Here is an 8,661-nt window from a genome sequence, read left to right as displayed (position 1 = left end):
TATTGACCTTAATCTCCTACACACGATTCTCAAGTAGTAGCACGAGTTTGAGGGAAATATTTGGACCATAGATGGTGATATGCCAGCTCATTTCGTGTTGGGGCACAGCTACGCAGGTTGCCACTGTGGAGTTTCCATGGCTAGGACAAGTAGAGAAACGAGAGCGAGAGAGAGGAGAAGGAGCTCGACACAGCTGAGAAGCAACTAAAAAAGAACATGCTATAATTGATTATAGAAGCCTTACAATATAAATAACTTTGGACCTTGCAAACTGCATGCAGACTTGACTTGCAACTAGACTAACCTGCATGCTATAAGGGTTTGTACCCACTAGCTTGTACCCACGAGCTAAGACGTTACTAGGCTTGAATACCCAACAACCCCCCCTCAAGCCCAAACCACTGACAATGGACTCGAGACAGACCATGGCAGGTTTCATTCACCTGAAACCATGAGTGGAAGCCCCCCCTTGACTATAACATAGGTGTGTGTGTGTACTTCCCCCAAACAACCATCAGTGAGACATACCAGAACTCGCCCAAACAACAAAGGGCGGTCTTACCATTTCATTTCTTGGCAGTGTCTATAACCCGTACAATTTCAACATGATGACAACTGACAACTGACAACTGATGATCTAAAAACAAGACTTTGGACAATGATGTTGACAATGGACAAAACCATAGATCTATGACACTAAACTGGTTTTAAAAAACTTGTACTGTAGTCACGAAGAAGATACTCATGTGAGATGTGTAGATGTATCGAGTGCTTGAAGTAGAACGTTCTTCACTTGCTTTCTTGATTGATGAACTTTGATTGTGGAGTCGCATATTTGTTCTTCTTTTAGTGACCTTGATTTCAGTATCCAGCATTGAACAATGCCAATATGCAGACCCTTTTGAAATCCTTAAGCTCTACAAAGCCGTCGAACCAATGACAGTGCCAGAAGATGCTTTCACTTCCAAAATACATTCGGCTCTGTGACTCCTCATAAATTCTCCTCCTACCTCATGCTGCAAATCGAATATTGAGCAGAGATTACCCAAGGGTGAATAGGGTGTGACCGCCCGCTTGCTTAGAGGGTAAATGTAGGTTGTTAATTTAAATTTGCCACTATTTCTAAAAATAGTGTGAACACAAAATGTAATTACAACCTCTCTGTGTAGAGATGGCGCCACAGACGACACTGAGGTTTGTTTGACTCGCAGTAGACTATGTACACCGATTCCGGATTTGTTGAATTGTCGAAAACTCAGCAAAAGGCCAGGGCAAAACCGTTGATGCATAAATTGCATGATTCCAAGCAGGTCGATAGCGCCTTTGTTCTTTGTCTAAGCGGCTGCTCCTGCCATCTCTACTCAAGCCGAGGCCTGGTTTCCAAAGCTCTGATACCATATGTTGGGGCACAGCTACGGAGGTTGCCACTGTGGAGTTGCCATGGCTAGGAGAAGCAGAGAAACAAGAGCGAGAGAGGAGAAGGAGCTCGACACAGCTGAGAAGCAACTAAAAAAGAACACGCTATAATTGATTATAGAAGCCTTACATTATAAATAACTTTGGACCTTGCAAACTGCATGCAGACTTGACTTGCAACTGGACTAACCTGCATGCTATAGGGGTTTGTACCCACTAGCTTGTACCCATGAGCTAAGACATTACTGGGCTTGAATACCCAACATTTCCATAGCTTCTACAAATTAAATGACTCTACTATTGGAATAGCTATAACTATTGAAATACTTTTGCTGTTGAGACAGCTTTGAATATAGAGATCTTTTGTTGATACTTATGTTCATAATATTATACAACTTTTCATTATTAAAAGAAACAAAATTCTTAATCATTGAACTCAATTAAGGTGCAGCCTTAATTTTCAAAAAGATGTTGGGCCTTACGAATCATGATTCGTGTTAGAATCATGACGATGGGAAATTAGGCGGCATGAAAAATTATTTGAAGTAATCATCTAAAAATTATTTGGGCAACATCACAAAAAGCCAAAAGATTTCCAAAATTTTGATTGAAAATAAATATTCTAAAAACCTTTAGTCAAAGCAATTTTTTGTAAAATCTTCACTTAAATCAAATATTCTCAAACATTATTAAATTTAATACTCTCAAATTCCGGACATATTGTAAAAATGAGGACTAAAATGGTTGAAAGGTTTGAAACACTGCTAAAATGTTCTAAAGGTTTTGAGTGTTAGTTGTTGTTTAATACAAAGGTACAATGTCTAAGGAGTTTCATGTTTGCATTGACAATTATACCTGAGAAAGCTTGAAGATGATCTCAAGAAAGAGGAGAAGAAAATTAGGAACGGTCTTGCTTGTAAATATGGAGATCAAAATGGGAAGATGAGTTCTGATCTAAATCTAGTTTTTTAAGATTTTCTTCTCTTGGTTGTTAGTGTAATTAGTTTTTGTCGTAGATTTTAAATATTGTGGAACCCCATCTTGGAAAAGAGTGGTTGGATCGCATTTGGGTCCTCAATTGGGAGCCACATAGTTGGGCTACTCTTGAGAAGCTCAACCTCATTGCCCTACACAATGGCTCCAAAGAGAATAAAGTTTTATGGTCTAGTCTATTGGAGGCAAATAAATTACTAGAGCTTCTTATGGATTGAAATGGGGAGATGACATATTTTGTGTGTAAGGCTCTCATGTGCACATATTTCTATAAGCTAACATATTTTCATTCAAAGCTATAATGTTTATTATTCTTATAGTTGGCTTCGCCATCCGGGCTTGCTTCATAGAATTCTAGATTAAGCCATTCGATTGTTAGTTGATTATGTCAATGTGCCAAGAGGTGTCGTTGTGCTTCTGATTGCACAATTGATATGCATTTGGTGGAGATGAAGTTGGAAGAAAGGGTACACCTCTTTCCCTTGGAGATCTCTCTCTTGAATTAAAGACAAAGGATGTTGACATTCAAACGTTAAAATGAGCTGATGCTTTGTGAATGGCAGCTTAATGTGTTATCTCTAGGTGTATATCATGATATCTTTGATTTTGTGCTATATTTTCTTGATCATTTATATTTTTTGACAATTACCTCTCTCATTTGAAATTTCAAGGTCACATTGTCACCATCCCTATTATGGCAAAACAATGGGTGGCTATTGCAAGTGGAGAAGGATGCATGTGGCCTCCTGCTACGCATCAACTCTCAAAGTGGGAGTTGGTTCATTGTCTTGGGTGGGTGGACATGGTGCATGGGCATGTCGTGACCCGCGCGAGAGAGATGCATGATGTACAAAAGAAGGGGTCAAGGTCCAATAATCCTCCACATGTGCATCAATCCCATGAATAGATGCGAATAGGTGGATATGGTTTAAAACTACAATCTTGGATTGTATAAATGTATTATGATTATTTTTGCAATGTCTTGTTCTAGGGGATGTGTGCTTTGTAAGCACATAAGGGAATAATATCAATGAGGAGATGTTGGAGGACGCTTTACCATTACATGATTTTCCTTTTTTTACTTTAATTGTCTTTTTGGCACTTTGTCTCATGATGCAAATTTTAATTCATATTCTGAATCTTTATTTGAAATTAACTTTTTGTGAGTGTTGATGTAGAGAGAGGTGGCACCAAGAGACTAAAGAAAGTGCTTTCTTATGTGTATGCTATGGAGATTAGTTTTGGTTCTTTGGCTTCTTTGGGAGATGGAAGGTGTATAGCAGTGGCTAAGGTTTACGTAGCTATCATAGGTGATTTTCACGCAGGTACACATAACCCTGTATGGGTATCTATCCATGAGCAGATGCTCAAGGCACGTGCACATGATATGCTCTACACTAGATGTGGACGTATTGAGGCATGGGCAACAAATTTCATTTTCTTGGACTTTCCCTTTGGAGGTTTGCATCATCCATCGGGCACACAACCACCATGGGATTTTTGTAGGGAGGAGCATGTTCGTACTAGTGTTCATTTGGCTCATAATGCACTTGCAGACTTAGGATGGTTACTTGTTATGGCTTCAAGTGCATGTATGTTTTTTTTGTTTCCAATAGTTTGTTGTTTAATTTATTTGTTTTTCCACTAATTGTGAGTTTGGTTTTTAATATTGATTTTGTTGATTTTTCATTCTCATAAAATTTTGCTGGTTTTCTTTTAGGAGATATTCTTCGATGGGTTGACAGGTTATGTGGAGGAGCTGATATACATGTGCATCGTTGCTTTATTATTATGCACCATGATTTGTATGGTTGCATAGAGAGCTACACACACACACACACACACACACACACACACACACACACACACACACACACACACACACACACACACACACACACACACACACACACACACAGAGTTGAGGTAACATCTTTTGAAACTTGCTTTAGGTGATATATGGTTTCACTATGTGACGCTTACTTTTATGTACATGTATGAAAGTTCTACTCTATTTTTGATTCAGAAGAGGGCCGTCCATCCACCATGTTTCATTATAAAGAGCGTGCCAATGTTTCACATCTTGGGTATGAAGCCACCAACATATTCGCCAATAACACGTTATCTCCTCAATGATTCTCAAGCTTCATCTTCGTCGAAAGAGCCATGGCATGGTGGATTGCAGAGGAGCCGTGGACTATTGGCAAGCTTTGTGGAGATGTTGTGTAGGCCCAAGAGTATCTGTTTGGAATTTCGGTGTGGGACTGCTCCTATTCTTACTGCTTGTTCAACCACACAACACGCTTGTGCTTCCATTGATAGTGATATCTGATTGCATCATTTGTGTAGCCTTTGCTCCTCTCAAAAAAGCAAAATGGAAAGGAGGCTTCTACCTCCATGGATGTAGATGATGAGGGGACAAATTTTTAGGTGGTAAACAGATTGACGATTTGTGAGTCTTTCACCCTCTAGAAGAACATTGTTTATGATTTGTGAGGCTCCCACCGTCTAGGAGGACATCATTCATGGTTTCAATAGATTTTGGAGTACTTTTCTATGTGGCCCACATGACCAAAAAGTAACCCTAAGCGGCACTAAACTTCAGAAATGGCATCAGACACACAAAGCGTCAAATAGCTCTCGCGGCCAAACCGCATGCCCGTTTGCCACCAGACCTCACGAGCAGCTTTCCTATACCATCAACAACCAAGTCCTATGGTGGTAGACCACCACAAATCATCGAAGATATGTAAACGCAACCACGGGTGCTTCTAGAGCGACAAATTGCCAAAAGGAGCTCCCGTGAAGCCAAAGTCGACAAAAATCATACGGCAAGGATCCCCAAGGGATCGGGAAGCTATGAAGACCAATATCAAGAAATTTCATCGCCGAAAAGCACTTCAAAAGTCAGAAAACGGCTCGAAGGCTCTAAAGTCCACATAGGGAGTTACTTTCTATCCATTTGACTTTTTTGTTGAAATTAGGCTTAAAAGGGACTCAAGGGGACTAAGGGCAGGCACTAGTGGCACATTCCATAAGAAAAATCATCAGGAGACATCCTACGCGTAGGATGTCTCAAGGGCATTTTTGGGCACAGATCCCAACATTTTTCATCACACACATTTTCTGAATGACCTTTACATGCTAGCCACCAAGCTTCATCGCATTTGGACTAAAATTGACCTCATATGCATGAAAAAATGCAAAGTTAGGGCATAGAGGCAATAATGGGCCCTAGACCTACCAAATCTTGTCCAAATCACATGAAACTTGCACAACACATTCACAAGCACATAACCAATCCATCTGTGTACTCACCTGCAAAATTTGGTGAAGTAGACATCCTACACGTAGGATGTCTATTTGACATTTTTTGCCTACAGAGGATGTTTGTCCATTCTAGATCCAATCACATCATCTTCAAGAGCTCATATACCAATTTTGAAGCCATTTTAATCATTTTTAACCCCAACCCCTTCAAGATACACTTTTGGAGACCAAAAACACTACACAGGCTCTTACAAGCATCAATTCTTGTCCAAATCAAAATCCAAGAGCATGGCCATGTTCCATAGGCCAAGAACTACCCACAGAACAAATCCCATGCCATTTTGATGAAATAGACATCCTACGCGTAGGATCTCTCCAGCATAATTTAGACCTTCTGTGCAAAGAGTGACATCATGGGAGCCAATACCATGGTGCAATGAGCCCATATATCAATTTTCAACCCATTTGGACATCGCTTGCTACCTGTTATAGACTTTCTACCCAATTTGTGACCTAAAGCCTGAATCAGCCCAAAAAAATCCACTTTTTGATGCCCAAATCCATGTCCAAGCACATAGCCATGTTCCATAGGCCAAGAACTACCAGCATGTCAAGTATCACCCAATTCTGATGAAAAAGACATCCTACGCGTAGGATGTTTAAATAGAAATTTTTGGCCAGAATTACACTGTGAGCACATGCACAGTTTCAAGAGTTCCTTTTAAGCTTTATTTTCAATTTTCAAGTCATTTGGATAGTTAAAACTCAGTTTCTCAGCTAAAATGGAAAAAACGCTAACTTCGGACTACTGAGTGCAACAGGATCTATGGCAGCCGCAAAGTCACCAGCAAAGAAGAAAAGAACGACCATTAAGGATTACCTAGAAGAAGTGGAGCCCTTCACCATACCAGAAGGAACACTAAAGCCCACCAACACATGGATCCAAGAAGATCTGCTAGAGTCCAACGACCTAAAGATCTACCAAGGAGTGTTCAAAGACACTGAAGGGAATGTGATCGAGCTACCAATGCTATCGTGGGAACTCAATGAGTTCGTAAGAAGCAAGATGGCCGTGTACTTGGAGAAGATTGATCTCCACAACTATTTTGAAGCTATACCTGCCGGAATTGACATAAAGAGAGTGTGGCAGTTTGTGACGACCATCAAAGAGAATGGCGTGGCCAAAGTTACAGATATGCAAGGCAGGCCAGACACAATAATAGTCATCATCGAGAAAGTTGTAGCAGATGCACTAGACCTCCCAAACAAGGGGGATAGTGTAACTAAAAGAAGAGATGATGTCAAGGTGTACACTGAGAAGAAAGGTAACTACACTTTTGAAGATATTGCCAACCCAAAAGTGGCAATCATGAGTCAATTGTACAACCAATACTTCCATATGTGTACAAAGCGGCCACAAAAGTACAGAATGCCGCCAGGAGCAATTGCCACGACATTCACTCGAGCAATGATGAAGAGCACTCCAAAGCTAATCAATTATATATACATGACAAACTAGTTAATAGTTGACTCTCGGCCAAAATGGAGGAAGGCATGGCTGACGAAGTACCCACAGTACCTAATCCATTTGGTAGAGGCACCCAAAAACATCAGAGACAACCGAAGCTTTTGTCCTCTACCAAGGATCAGGACGTGGAAGGCCCAGGAGATATTACAAAGGAGCCAACCCACTTGTTTGAATTATCCTAAGTTGCCGGGCTTGAAGGCAGGTGAGAGAATAAGTGTCCAATACATGGTGAAAACCCTAACGGGCGCCATCAAATTGTTCACTGGCTCACCTGACCTTACGTGCATCACGATGAAGAAAATCTGCAAAACTCTTTTAGCAGTATTTGAGACATTCAAGCAAGGCCAGGTGACAGATAGTATCTTCTTCTTCCAAGATACTTACAAATGTGCCTATGATCTCTCTGGTCAGGCTTCCAAGGAAGTGATACATGCGTTTTATCAAAGGATAATGTTTCTGCCATCCTATCATCTCCAGGACTTTGAAGAAGCGTTCTACACCGGCTTCTTCACCGTAAACACTGATATTTTCGGCCCAACAATGATGAATCTACATGCAAGATATGAATCTCTGATCAAAATGCACGAAACCATACGATGAAGAAGCAGCTCAACGGCCATGTCGGGGACGACATGAGCAAGAAGGGGGGAGTGTTAGAAGCTAGACACACCCCACGGAAACTGACTACTCGGAAGATTATCATTTTTTGTAATTATTCATTTATTGAGGAAACCCGGTTTTTCACCTTGTAAATATTGGGGCTTAATGGAAGTTTCCAGATTGTATCCCAATTTTGGTAGTTAGATTGAGTAGTTGGTTAATTTGGAACTTTAGGGTTTGAGAATTGTAAGGTATATATACCACTTTTTGACCTTAATGGAGGACCTTTTTGTCATTTTGAAAAATATACTATCTGTGAGTGAGCGTACTGTGTACGAGAGAGAGAGAGATCTTCTTCTTGATGCTACGTGTGCACCGGTGGTCGGAATCGAGTGCGGAGAAGTGCAACGTGTTGCTCCCGACGAGAGCTACCCACCAATACTTACATTGCGCGAGTACGGTCCGGTTTTGCGAGCTCCTCCTACGAGCTTCATCTGGTTATTTGGTGAGCATATTTTGTCCGATTTTGCATTGCAGCATGTCCACGCGTTTACATTGAGTAGAGCTACACATTAGGCACTTTAGATTTCGAAAACAAAGACCTAAAAATTTCGGCCAGACATCCTATGTGATTTTGCACCGGGTGTTTTGGGTTGGATTTTTGGTTCATAGACCTTAGGGAGAGCGATCTACTGGAGTGAGTAGGGTCTCCTTCAAGTTCTGTGGTGTTTCGAGATTGTTTGATGGGTGTTAGGCTCTAGAAAGCGTTGTAGGAAGTTTCCTCTTATGCACTCTTGAAGGCTGTGACTTAGACATTGGGTAGAGACCTTTGTAGGAATTAGTTAGGAGTTGGT

The sequence above is a fragment of the Adiantum capillus-veneris genome, chromosome 15, assembly GCF_014529385.1.
Source record: "Adiantum capillus-veneris isolate H3 chromosome 15, ASM1452938v2, whole genome shotgun sequence".
Classification (NCBI taxonomy): Eukaryota; Viridiplantae; Streptophyta; class Polypodiopsida; order Polypodiales; family Pteridaceae; genus Adiantum; species Adiantum capillus-veneris.
The sequence above is the reverse complement of the archived record's forward strand: the minus strand, read 5'-3'. Positions refer to the sequence as shown.